We start from the raw sequence: 12,722 nt of genomic DNA, 5'->3' as shown, positions 1-12,722 counted from the left end.
GCTCTGAGGCTGCTGGACCGCAGTACAGGCTGCCGATTTCAGTCACGCTTCCTCTTTTCTCCCTTGTGCTCACTAATATTAGAGGAAAATCTTAGTCTGCTGGTCTCCTGACGGCCAAATGCAACAGCCCCAGAATGTGCTTTTTTTTTCTTCTTCTTCTTACTTTTGGCCTGTCGACTGTTTAGGTAAACACTGTACACTTTTTGAAAGAGTTTGTGAAGTCAGTCTTTTGATAATGCCAGGAACTAGTGGCATTTTTGGTTGTTGGTCTTTGGCCCAGTATGCCTCTGTGTGGCGTGTGGTGCTGATTATGGATGAGCTGTTGGCAGAGGTGTTTAATTTAGGGGAATTGACAGTGCTCCCTCATGCTGACCTCAGACTCCCCACTCTCCGCAGGGGAGGAATAATGGAGAAAACAGACTCGCACATGAGGGATGGCTCTGTGTGTGAGCATGTGTTTGTTTTTGTACAGTTAACTTTCAAGGACTAGACTAGAGAAGTCCTTATTTTGTAGAGCTCTCTTATTTGGTCTCTTATTTTTAATCAGAGCTGTATATATAAAGATGTGTGTATACAGTGGTGTTTACATATTACGTGTATACATGCACTGTATATATGTGCAGTCTATGCAATTTTATGCATAGATATTGAGCATTTGTCACTGTACTGTTTTTAGAGCTGGTTGTTTTTGAGGTTTGAGGTTAGGTTTAGGTTCTACATCATTTCACACTCTTATTACACACAATTTGGTACGTGTTATTTAAACAGGCAACTGGATATACCGTGAAGAAGCTTTATATCAAGACAGTTAGTGTTTATAGCACTTGTTTTTTATTGTAAACAGAATTGAGATTAATGCAAAAACCTCTGCTTTAGGAAGCCCAGAGGTATTTTGCTTGTAATTATCTTCCAATAATTGCTTTGATTAATCATTGCTATTCTACAGTATATATTTAAAGGCGTCATCAATGCTGTGCTGTTTGGAAATCATTATTTCTCGATGTCACAATAAACAATTCATTAACAAATCTCAGCATATTTCTAATTCTTTCTGCTTGTTACTGTGGTGTAACACAAACAAACTTATTTACATATCTCATCTGCTCTCCTGCTGTTTAACTCCACATAGATCCTACTGCTTTTAAAATAGAACACAAATTAGCCAATCAAAACACACAGTAAATTTAGCTTATAGCTGTCTTAAATGTGCAGTACCTGAAACAGCATGGTTAATTCTGAAGAAGCAACGGGAGGTTGGACAATGGTTGCATTTAAAAAAAAAAAAAAAAAAAAGTTTGACTCGGTTTAGAGCATAAAACTTAACTAAACATTAAAAAAAAAAAAGTTTGACTCGGTTTAGAGCATAAAACTTAAATAAACATAAAAAAAAAAGTTTGACTCGGTTTAGAGCATAAAACTTAAATAAACATAAAAAAAAAAAAGTTTGACTCGGTTTAGAGCATAAAACTTAAATAAATGTTTTAAAACGTTTACCTCAAACATACTTTGTATTTAGTTTTCTGCTGGAGAAATTGGCCAAATTGATCAGAGGGAGTGACTGATAAATTGTTGTTTTTGTTGCTTTAATAATTTCTGAAATTGGTGTGTTTATGAGCACAACCATTGTGCAGAGCAATGGTTTAAAACTGCTTCCTCAAGTATTGTATCTACTGTATGACCCCCTTTGTCCAGGCTTTGAATGACAACAAGCCTGTGTGTGTTCGTTTTGAGAGATGAAGATGAGAAAACAGTGGGTGAGGGTTTGTGTGTGTGTGTGTGTGTGTGTGTGTGTGTGTCTGTCTTTTGGGGTGAGGGAGAGGTAGAGAAGCATTTGTTAGCCCGGGGACTCTGGCTGACAGGCTGTTCTGACACGCTGCCGTGGACTGTGACACACTGTGTGCTTAGAGCAGAGGTCTGGGCTGATGGCCTGCCATGTCTCTGTGTCTTAAATCTCCAGAGAGAGAGGTTCACTGCCCTCCAGGTCTCACTGTGGCGGCCCACTAACAAAGGGGTACAGCTCTTTATAGACACAAAGGAAGAGAAGAGCTGAGGAGACTGGACTGATATTAAGGTCCCACTGTTTTATCAGTATCACTGTCGCTACCATATCAGTATTGGTGAACCGGCACACAGATGAAGTGTCTGATTGCTATTCTATCCTTACATGATTGAAATGATATAACATTTAGGCTGATATGGACTGATCTTTGTCATATTTATTGAGCTCCACATAAGGAAGATGTGTGTAATGCATGTGTAATGCAACACAGCAGAAGGCTCAGCAGTTTCAGGAGTTGTAGAGGTTCCTAACAGTGTCCTGCGCTAATCTCTCCCATGCAGCTCAAATATAATATTCTCACACAGTTTGTCCAATTTTATGTAATTTAACAAATTTTCTCTCAGAGATAGGTCTGCTGATGCAGCTGGTCATGGCGTAGCATCTTTGTCTTGAGACAGACAGACAGACAGAGGGCTGTCAAAGTGCCTGTAATAAAGAGCATAGAGAATCTGACATTGTATTAAATCGCACCCTTACCATGACACCAGGCTTTCTAGATGTGTGGATTAGAGGTGGGCGATATGGCTCTAAAATAATATCCCGATATTTCAGGGTATTTTTGCGATAACGATATACTTGGTGATATAGGAAAACTAAAATAATTAATTCATTTCAGGAATATAGTATAATAGTATAACAGTATAATCATAATGTGGCAAAATAAATAATATAGCATAAAATAATTTAATGCAGCAAATAATATTGCATAATATTTAGTGCATGCATATAAATTGCAAACTACAACAATTATACAATAAATACACCTAAAGCTTCACAGTAAATAATAGACTACTTTTAAGACAGAACAGCCCTATTATCACGATATGGATTTTTAATATCATGATATTTCTGTGTCACGATATATTGTATACGATATAATATTGCCCACCCCTAGTGTGGATCTGATCCCAGTTCCTCCACACACAGATTTGTTGTTCATCTCCACCAAGACAAATCACTCCATAATAGTCTAGCATGACTACCCACAAAGTTTCATTTCTGTGATTCCCTCTTGGTGTGTGCTTAAAATTGGCTTTCTGCAAATTTTCCAGTCTTATTTGCTCACTTTTAAAACTGAAATACATGAAAAACAGAATCAAAATATCTTTCTTAATTACGTTATTGGTCAGTCTCTATATAAGAGAAGAGGTATATGCACTTTGTGTGTGTGTCTAAAGTAATCACTAAAGTTTTTAAAAAGCTAGACAGAAATTAAGCATGGCTGGAATATATCAGCATACTAAATTGGCCCCCAGTTTGCAGTCTGGCCTCACTGAACGCTGCACGACTGCTTTAGTAATTACACCCCACCTCCTGATCCCAGCCATGGGACTCTCTCTCTCTCTCTCTCTCTCTCTCTCTCTCTCTCTGCCGGCTGTAAATATCATCCCAGCTGCCAGGCAGCAGCCTTCCTTACACTGACTGTGGAAGAAGAGGGAAATATTCAACTACATACAAGCAAAGATTCAAAGGGTTTAAAAGGGGTTTGTTTTTTATTTCTAATCCATGTTCATATAAACGGGGAAGTGTAAGTATAAGTCGAGGAAAACTAACAATAATGCACAATTATTTATAGAATTAAATCTTGTTATTTTGTACTTCCTCTTGTTTGATGTCAGCATTATCATTCTTAGGAAAGCTGGTGAAAATAAAAGCTGTTCATGGCACTAATTTGCAAACGTTGGAAATCCTCGTGCTGTGGATAAGTAATTAATCATACCTAAAGCTAATTAACTTAAAAGAGTAGGTTCTGAGGCCAGGCTAATGCAATTAGCCCTGGGCCTCTTCCTCACGTATCCGGTTATTTTTAAAACTGGAGGTTTTTGTCTGCATTTCATGCAGGGAGTGTCCATGTAAAAATGCACTTTTTAGTCACTGAAAACGTATATTTTGTAAACACTCTCCAGTGTGGAGATTTGTCAAAAAACTGTTTTTAAGGGGTTTTTGTGTGCACAGGAAAAACAATGTATGTTTCTGGCTAAAATGGCATAAAACTGTACTGTCTGCACACAGCCTAGTTTATGCAGTGGGTTTCAGTGGTTGTTGACATTACATATCTAAAATTTGCTGTTTTGAATTAGAATCTGTAATTTTATGACTTTTTTTTGACATGTGCATTATATACGTACCACTGTGTACTTTGGATTAAATCTTTTTGTTCCTCTTTTTGGTTGTTGCTGTGTCTTTTTAATGAGGTGCTCATTTCAAGTGGTTTTGTTTCTTTGTGTGGGGTTGGGAAATATTTTCCAAAAAAGAGTGTAATATATATTATTTTTTTTTTATTTTTCCAGTTTTAGTTTTTTAGTTTGTCTAGTGATTTGTCATTGCACAAAGCATGTGGAAAAGTACTTTAATTGCAGATTAATTTAAAAAAATATATATATTGTAGTGTTTTTTGAGTTTATGTTTTTGGCAAACAACTTCTTGGTCACTGCTGATTTAATTATAGTATTAATTTAAAAATCTTCTGTCCTAGTTTAACGATTGATTGATTAATGATTGACATTTATCTCTGATAACATGAGGTTCTGCTGGGCATTAAAGGAAGTGGCTTTTATTTTGGTGGAGGTGTTTGACGCAATCTATCTTCTGGCAGTTCTAGAGGCACTAAGCTGACATGACCGGTTGTGCTACATCGAACACTATTGGCTGACTGCTGATTTTCCATGTGTCTCTGTCTGACTGTGATGGTCTAAATGCATTAGCATCAATTAGCAGTGACATTAAGAGCTGATCTAACAGCACTATCTGAGATAGAGACGAATGGGGGGAAAGCATGGGTGTATTGAACGCAGGCGTTGCTGCCAGACTGAACAGAGCAAAGTGAGTTAGTAGGTGTAGCCTAGTTTCAGTTCATGGTCCTCTTTCTGTGGTTTTATTGGGCCCATCTCATGGTCCAGTGTTGGAGGGAGGCCATAGCCATGCACTACAGAGGAAGGACATGCGGAAGACTGTGGGGAGCTTCTTAGTTGAGTTTAAATCGAGGTAATTATTTTAAAAAATACCCTTTAGTCATGTTACTTAACAGTTATTGGCTAAAAATCATAAACGACTGACCATTCATCCAATCAGAGCTGTTTCCTGCTGAAAGGTTCCGTCCCACGGGTTCATGAGGAGAGATGCTGAGAAATGAGCCACTGCCCACTCCACCCAGCATAGAGGCTTGATTTATTACATCCCTCTATTAGACTGTTTAGCCCACATATTCTGCACCATTTTTGGTGAATCACATGGTTGTGTGCTTTCTCTTTTTATCTCAAATTAAAAATCTTTTTAATTTAACTCAAATTCATCCTTCATCCTTCCCAGCTGCAGCTAGAGCTTAAATTCACCCAAGAGAAACACTGTAATAGTGTCTGCCAAAGTCACATTTCTCAACAATTACACTTTTAAGCACAGCTTTATGATTAGTGGAGAATTTTAAAAGAAATGTAACGGAACATAGAGTAACATTTTTAAATTTGATCAATGTTGTCTGCTGTCTGCGGTTAAAGCCAATATATTGGCTGACCATTCTGGGTTGTCATTGTAATTCTATGTCTGATACTCGCTGTACTGGGTCGAGCATGATCCTTGTGACTCTCAAGAGGGGTATACGTTTAGTTGTGTTAAAAGTCAATTGACTGACTGCATATTTAGACTGAAAATTGGCCAATACTGCAGCCTAAATCTTTAGTACACTTTGTAACTATTTTCTTCTCTCTCTTTGTTTGGGGCTTTTGTGTATGGTAGTCTGATTAGCCTTTTATAAGGCCATTTTATGGTCCATTCCGGTTTTTATTTTACAAGTAAACTATACAGTATTATCACGGCCACAGTGATAAAACAAAAAAAAATACATTTAAAGGATTTAGAACACACTTTTTTTTTTTACTAATTGAACATAAATACATAAAAATCAACCAACCAAATCTTATCTTAATCTCATAGCATTTACATATTTTTTATTTACATATTTATCTGACTTGCATCTAATCTCATGCTGTAAACATGCAAAATCGAATCTTTTCAGCTTACCATTAAGTATCTAACACATCGAATAGGGTTTTAAAGAAAAGATGACTCAGATTAAGGAAATCAAGTCTGTTTTTAACATTAGCTTTAAAAACGCTGCCTAAACGCAGGCAGAAAGTGCTGAGAAATGCAGTGAAGGCTGCTGTGGCTTTGAGGTGAGCTAGGTTGTGAGCAGCACACCAGCGTTTGGTGTGATAGAGGGGGTTTGTGTTAGCACTCGAGCTTACGCAGGCGAATATCTGAGGTTTGGCCTTTAAGAAGGCTAGAGATAGCAGAGATGGGCTGCTCTGTCTTCTAGGCCTTATTGGTGTTCTTGTTTTTGCTTTTTCTGGCTCGCTCACAGCAGGCCTGGCTTAAACCTGTGAAATGAAACTCTGCATTTACTCTGTCTGCAGATAATGGAAGGACACGGTGCGCGCTGGGCTCCGGTCCTCTCCGTCCTCTTGTCAGCTTCGTAAGTGGTGTGGGAGGGAGGATTATGCACCCTCGGCGATGGCTTTCTCAGAGCTAATGTACTCTGCTGGCTGTGTGGCGGCTGCCATCAGTTTTCATCCACTTTGCCATAAATTCAGCCTCCCTCACTTTAAACTGTTTAACTGTGCGGTTTCTGAAGGTCTGGCGCTTTCTCAGAGGCTTTTCGGGAAGACTCGTTTTCAGGTGCTCTTGGAGCCGCACACGCATTTTTAATGTCAGTTTGTTTAGTTAGAGCCTGACCACAATGGCTCAAATGTTAATGTACACGTGTACTATAGAGCCCTAAATGCTTCCTAAATGGTTCTTGGCTAAAATTCACAGTTTGAGGAAAAACATTCAGTTGGTTTTAGAATCATTGAAGGTTTTTTTTTTATTTTTTATATATATACACTTTAAATAGGTTCTTTATCCTTGTACACACATGCGTAGAGAAACTTAAGGGAGGTTAAGGGAAGAAGAAGTGGCTCTTCTGTGGCTAGGGGTCGATTAACAATGCAAGAGGGACGCCACTGTCATGCAAAAACCTCATATCTGCAAAATGAACCTTTGCAGGAGAAGGACAAACAACTGTCAAGTTGATAATAGATGTGAATTTAACCAAAAGTTCACAAATGGGACTTTTTTTTACCCCCAAAAAGTGAATAAAACTGTATAATTTGTACAGACCAATTTTTTTTATGATATGTCTGCTGGGATTTTAAAATGTTCTGTGTTTTAAATTATGTTTTAATTGTTTATTAGTAATTACTTTTTCTTTGAGAAGACAGCACTATATTTAAGCTATTTAATTTATTAAAATTAGGCCAATATTTAAAAAGTAGAGGCTGCATTTAAAAACTTATTTATTTATTATTATTATTATTATTTATTTTTTTTTACAAATTTTGCCTTATTTCACCAATTAAATGTGCAGTTAGTATATGCAGTTAGTCTGTGTTCTTTTAACACTGACAATATCCACAATACACGATAAGTTGTTGTCATTTTGTAATGTAAGTTTAAAAGTGTTTTTTTTTTTTTTTTTTGTACAGTGTAAAGAATTGTCACATCCAAAAAATGTCAACAATTAAAACAGAAAAAGATGCACTATAGGCTCTTGTGGTATGGTCTAAGCTTTTCTCCTTAATGGCATTTTTTTCCCTCTTGCATCACTTTTACTCTTATATTTTACGTAGTTTTGGAACCAGAATTTTACACTTTTACTTATGTGGAAGTTTTTTGACTTGAGCATGAGTTAATACTACAGTTGTATTTTAAACCCTATTAGCTATACTTCTGCCTGAGTAATCAACGTAACCACTGTTGACACTTTTGACAGTTTTTGCCACCCTAGTTGCGTGTGTAATTGCGGCGTATTTATTAGGTTTGCATTGGCGTGCTCTGTATGCTTTTCAGGCAGCTTCTAAGAAAACAAACGGATGTTAATTCCAACACGTTTGAACCCTTCACACTGAACACTGCCTTTCTGAGAGCTTTGTTTTAAAGTAAGCGAGGTTGAGTAGGCGATGTTTGAATTTCTTTCTTTGCTTTTAGACACAGAGAGCGTTTTGCTTCAGTTGCCTTTCTTTCACGGTCTTAATTAACTCTGCGCTTCAGTTCATGGTGGTTTGTGTGTGCACGTGCGCGAGTGGGCGTCTGTTAAGTTAGCTTGCAGCTCAGCATGTCTGGCCGTGCTGTGCCTCTGAGTGTGTATCGTGCTCCGGCCCTCTCCTCGCAGATAAACACACCGCGCTGGTTGTTTGGACCTGCCCACCTTTCAGCCCTTCACCATCTGCTGTGAGTAAACAGCAAAGGTTCAACATGTTACAGGATGCAACACTGCAACATGGCGCTTCATCTTCATCATCACCATCATCCTCTCAGCACGCAGGAGCACATACACTCATTAGTCACTGAGACAGGACAGCCCCGAGGCCTTCTGCTGCTGCTTCTTCTTTTGCTGGAAGACATGCTTTTTTCATGCTTATATATAAAAAAAAACAGAAGCTATATTTATAATTGTATGCAATGATGAGAGATATAATGGCTTAGTTAGCCTTGTAGTTTGGACATCAAAATTTGAACATCAGCAACAATCAAATGTTTGAGGTTATATTATGATATTTTTTTGTATGTAAGACTGATGATATCCATAAATAAAACACAGAATTTGCTGCAGCTAAAACTTGCGTGCATGAAAGCTTGGGTTAAACCCCCGGTTCCCAGTCCATCCAAGTCTGTACTAGTTGTCTCTAGTTGTGTTTCTATATGTTTTAGTAGTAAGAGTCAACAGTTGGAGAGAGAAGCAGAGTGTGAAGTTTAGAGGACCATAGATTTCCCCAGTGGGTGTATTTCACTCATTTTTAAAATGGTGTGCACCTCTGCAAAATTAGGTCTATATATTTATTGTTGTGCATTTTGTAAAAGTGCACATATAAATTAAATGCCTTTTTAGTTTGCTGTTGTTTGTCAAATTCTAAATAGTATATCTTGTAATATATAAATATATATATATATATATATATATATATATATATAAAATATAAAATTGTTTTGGTCTGATTTCATACAGACCCTACATTACAACCTTCCCAACGGTTAAGCTCAACCCTCTCAAAGATAAGACGGCTGGGAAGGCTCCTTTAGCTGCTATTTGTCACTTTTGCACTCGCCATAGTCACATGCCAATCAGATTCAGCTGAGCTCTGCATGGCATGTTGCTAACTTGTGAAAAAGCTTACAGCTTAGGGTTTCTGGGAGGAACTAGCGCTTGAGTAATTTGATTCTGCGTTTTGTTTATCTGTTGTCTTCACACATAGGCCACCTCATGCTTCTTTGTATGACTGCAAGCACAGACAAACAGACAAACAGTTACACCCTTATGTATTGAGATCACAAAGTTCTGAATAAAACTAAAAAAGAATATTTGATGTAAATAGAATTGTGGTTCCCAAAGTGGTCTTATTTTTGGGTAACTGTATTTTGGTATTTTTTTGTACATCAAGTTAAGCCATTGACAGAAGAACAAGTGGAACTTTGTATTTTATATATGAAACTTTAGACAAACTGTATGAAATATTTGATTAGCCTTCACTCTACATTTATCAATCTATCTATTTGTATATTTTTAGACAAAAAATATATTTGCATCTGTAGTTATCTATTTAACCTTGTAGATAATTGCAGATGATTGCAATGCTGCAAAAATAAAAATACAATGCTGGACATATGTTTGTCTTGATGATGTTTCAAGTCACATTATTATAGGCCATATAGACCTGGGTGATAAAAAAATATATATATAGCTCTGGATAAAAATAAGAAACCACTTAAAAATGATGAGTTTCTTTGATTTTACCAAATTGAAAACCTCTGGAATATAATCAAGAGGAAGATGGATGATCATAAACCATCAAACCAAGCTGAACTACTTGAATTTTTGCACCAGGAGTGGAATAAAGTTATCCAAAAGCAGTGTGTAAGACTGGTGGAGGCGAACATGTCAAGATGCATGAAAACTGTGATTTAAAAACCAGGGTTATTCCACCAAATCTCAAAACTTTATGAATATTAACTTGTTTTCTTTGCATTAGTTGAGGTCTGAAAGCTCTGCATCTTTTTGATTATTTCAGCCATTTCTTATTTTCTTCAAATACATGCTAAGACAGTATTTTTATTTAGAATTCGAGAGAAGTGTTGTCCGTAGTTTATAGAAAAAAACAATAATGTTCATTTTACTCAAACATATACCTATAAATAGCAAAATCAGAGAAACTGATTAAGAAGTTGAAGTGGTCTCTTATTTTTTTCCAGAGCTGTATATAAAATATAACATTTTATTTACTGCTGCACATCAGTCAGTACTGTATTGGACTTGGTGTGGACTCTGGCCAGCTATCAGCAATAATGCTGACACTGTGAGGTTTTGCTGTGAGCAGCATGTCGACATTGTGGGATTATTTCACACTGGAGACGAGCGGTAGTGAAAATGCTTGTTGCAGAATCTGTAACACCAGTATTCTGAGAAGCGACTGACCTAAGAAGCTGTTACATGGCGGTTACTGTACGTACATTGTACATATCACAGAGAATGGTGCAGTTTGAATGGTACCATTAGTTTGCATAAAGGTGGACAGTTTTAGATTTTAAAACAGCAAATTAGTTTCTTTTAAAATGTATTATGTCTGTATCACTTTTCATTTCTACACTAACATTTGTATTTCTTTTTTACTCATTAAAATAATGAAAATAGGTGTTAATTAAATCGTATATAGTATACAGTATATGTTCCTACTTTTGCTTGTTTTTACACTGTGCAATCTTTTTTTTTTTTTTTTATTTTTATCAGCCCTGTAACTTAGTACATGCATTATTAATAACCCTGTTACCTACTATTTCAAGCTCGATTTATTTTATTTGTGACACAAAACTTTTACCAAAAAATTTTACCAAATCCTTTTAATGTTTTTAAATATGTTTTATTTTGTTCGAATCAAAATCACATCAAATGAAAGTATTGTAAAGCATATGTAGTCACACATTGCACAACTAGCAGTGAAATGGTAATTTATTAAAATAAATGGAAAGTTCTTAAAAACATTAATGAAACATGACATTAAAATGTATTTTCTATTGAGAATTGTTTATTTTTGCTTACAAAATTATTTTTAATTAAGAGTTTATCCATATATTTTTTTTGAGCTATGGTATGTTTATTGTTCTAGCTTGTTTAAATTTTAAAAAGTATTTGTTCCTTGTTTTGTTCTTTTAAAATGTTAAAAGCATTAAATATTATTTTTAAAACGTGCAAAAATGCTCTGGCAAAAACTAAATAAGATGCATTTAAATAGGATTAAACTAAATGAACATTGTTCTTGAATAAAATAAACAAAATATCAAATGCCAATTACAGTTTTACAAGTATTCTTTGCAAAAATTAAAAAAAAAATGATTATAATATATTTTTTTTTACATAGCTGTCATCTGTCAGTAGTTCGGAAATACATGTCTACATATCTATAACGTTTTTTTTTTTATCAGAAAATAATAAACTAAAATTAAACTAAAAATTGTTTTCCTAATATAAAATTAGAATACTTCTCAGTACTAATTTAAAACAACATTAAAAAAAGAATATTCTGCACACACCCAAAATGTCCTTTCAGTTCCCGTTTACGGATTATAATCCGTGAATCATATGTACTGTGTAGATTAAGCTTTGCCGTTACGCATAACCGCTCAACAACTTTTATGCTCTATTATTTAGTCACGCTTGACTGACTAGACTGACTAGTTTTTTTCACAATTATTACAATTAGTTTTTTTTTTTGGTCCAAAAAACATTCTCAAAATGTTCTGACTAAATATGGAAATCTATAATATATAGTTAATAAGGGAAAAAGTGATCAAGTTGTAAAATGACTCTATCGTTGGAACCTGTTGTGCAGTTTAATCAGTAGGAGAGACCTTGTGGTCGTACTAAATGAGTTGACGATATAACATGAGGCGTGAGCTGGTATCTGAAGTCTGGGGGAACCCTATCTTTTTTTGTGTTTCTGGACTGTAGATGTTTGTGTGAATCTGACTCAGAGAACCTAAAAATGAAATGAAACTGCAGATGAAGCTGGAAAAAGACAGCGGTGGATGTGAAACTCTGCTGTCAGTCACTTAAGAGAACAGCGTAGCCGTTTTCAGGCACTTTTTCTCTTCAATTTATCTATTTTGTAAAAAAGTCCGTTGTTTACTGATAAAATCATCTGGCTCAGTTTTGTAAATATGTAATTTTGTGCCACTTATATGTGTTAAAATATGTGTTATAAATATTTGTTATAAAAAATATATTTTATAGTTGCTTGAGCTCAGGTCACATTTAAGGCATACAGGTCGTAAAAAGCAAATTCAAGTTCAAAACATGAAAAGTTCAAAAGAATTTAAGTTTAAGATTAAAGATCATATCAAACAATTGTGATAAATGCATTATTAGGGGTTTGCATAGAGATGCACCAAAATTTTATTTTTGCCCAAACCTTTTCATCACTAAATAAATGAAACAGCCTTAAAACTCAATTACAAAACTACAATTTAAATGTATTTACTTACATGTTACATTTATTTTAAACATCCCGAAGACAAGCAAAACAACAAAGCACAATACATTTGCCTCAAGTGCTATTCTAATGATAAATCTACCTCAGCA

General features: G+C 35.6%; 1 protein-coding gene across 1 annotated transcript in view; it reads left to right on the top strand.

Moving 5' to 3' along the window:
- Nucleotides 1-12,722, top strand: part of cblb (Cbl proto-oncogene B, E3 ubiquitin protein ligase) — a 159,218-nt gene that overhangs the window by 4,027 nt on the left and 142,469 nt on the right. The window lies entirely within an intron of this gene.

This window comes from Astyanax mexicanus, chromosome 20 (genome assembly GCF_023375975.1).
Source record: "Astyanax mexicanus isolate ESR-SI-001 chromosome 20, AstMex3_surface, whole genome shotgun sequence".
In the NCBI taxonomy this organism is placed as follows: Eukaryota; Metazoa; Chordata; class Actinopteri; order Characiformes; family Acestrorhamphidae; genus Astyanax; species Astyanax mexicanus.
Note: the sequence above shows the minus strand (reverse complement) of the source record. Positions and strands in the feature narration are given on the sequence as shown.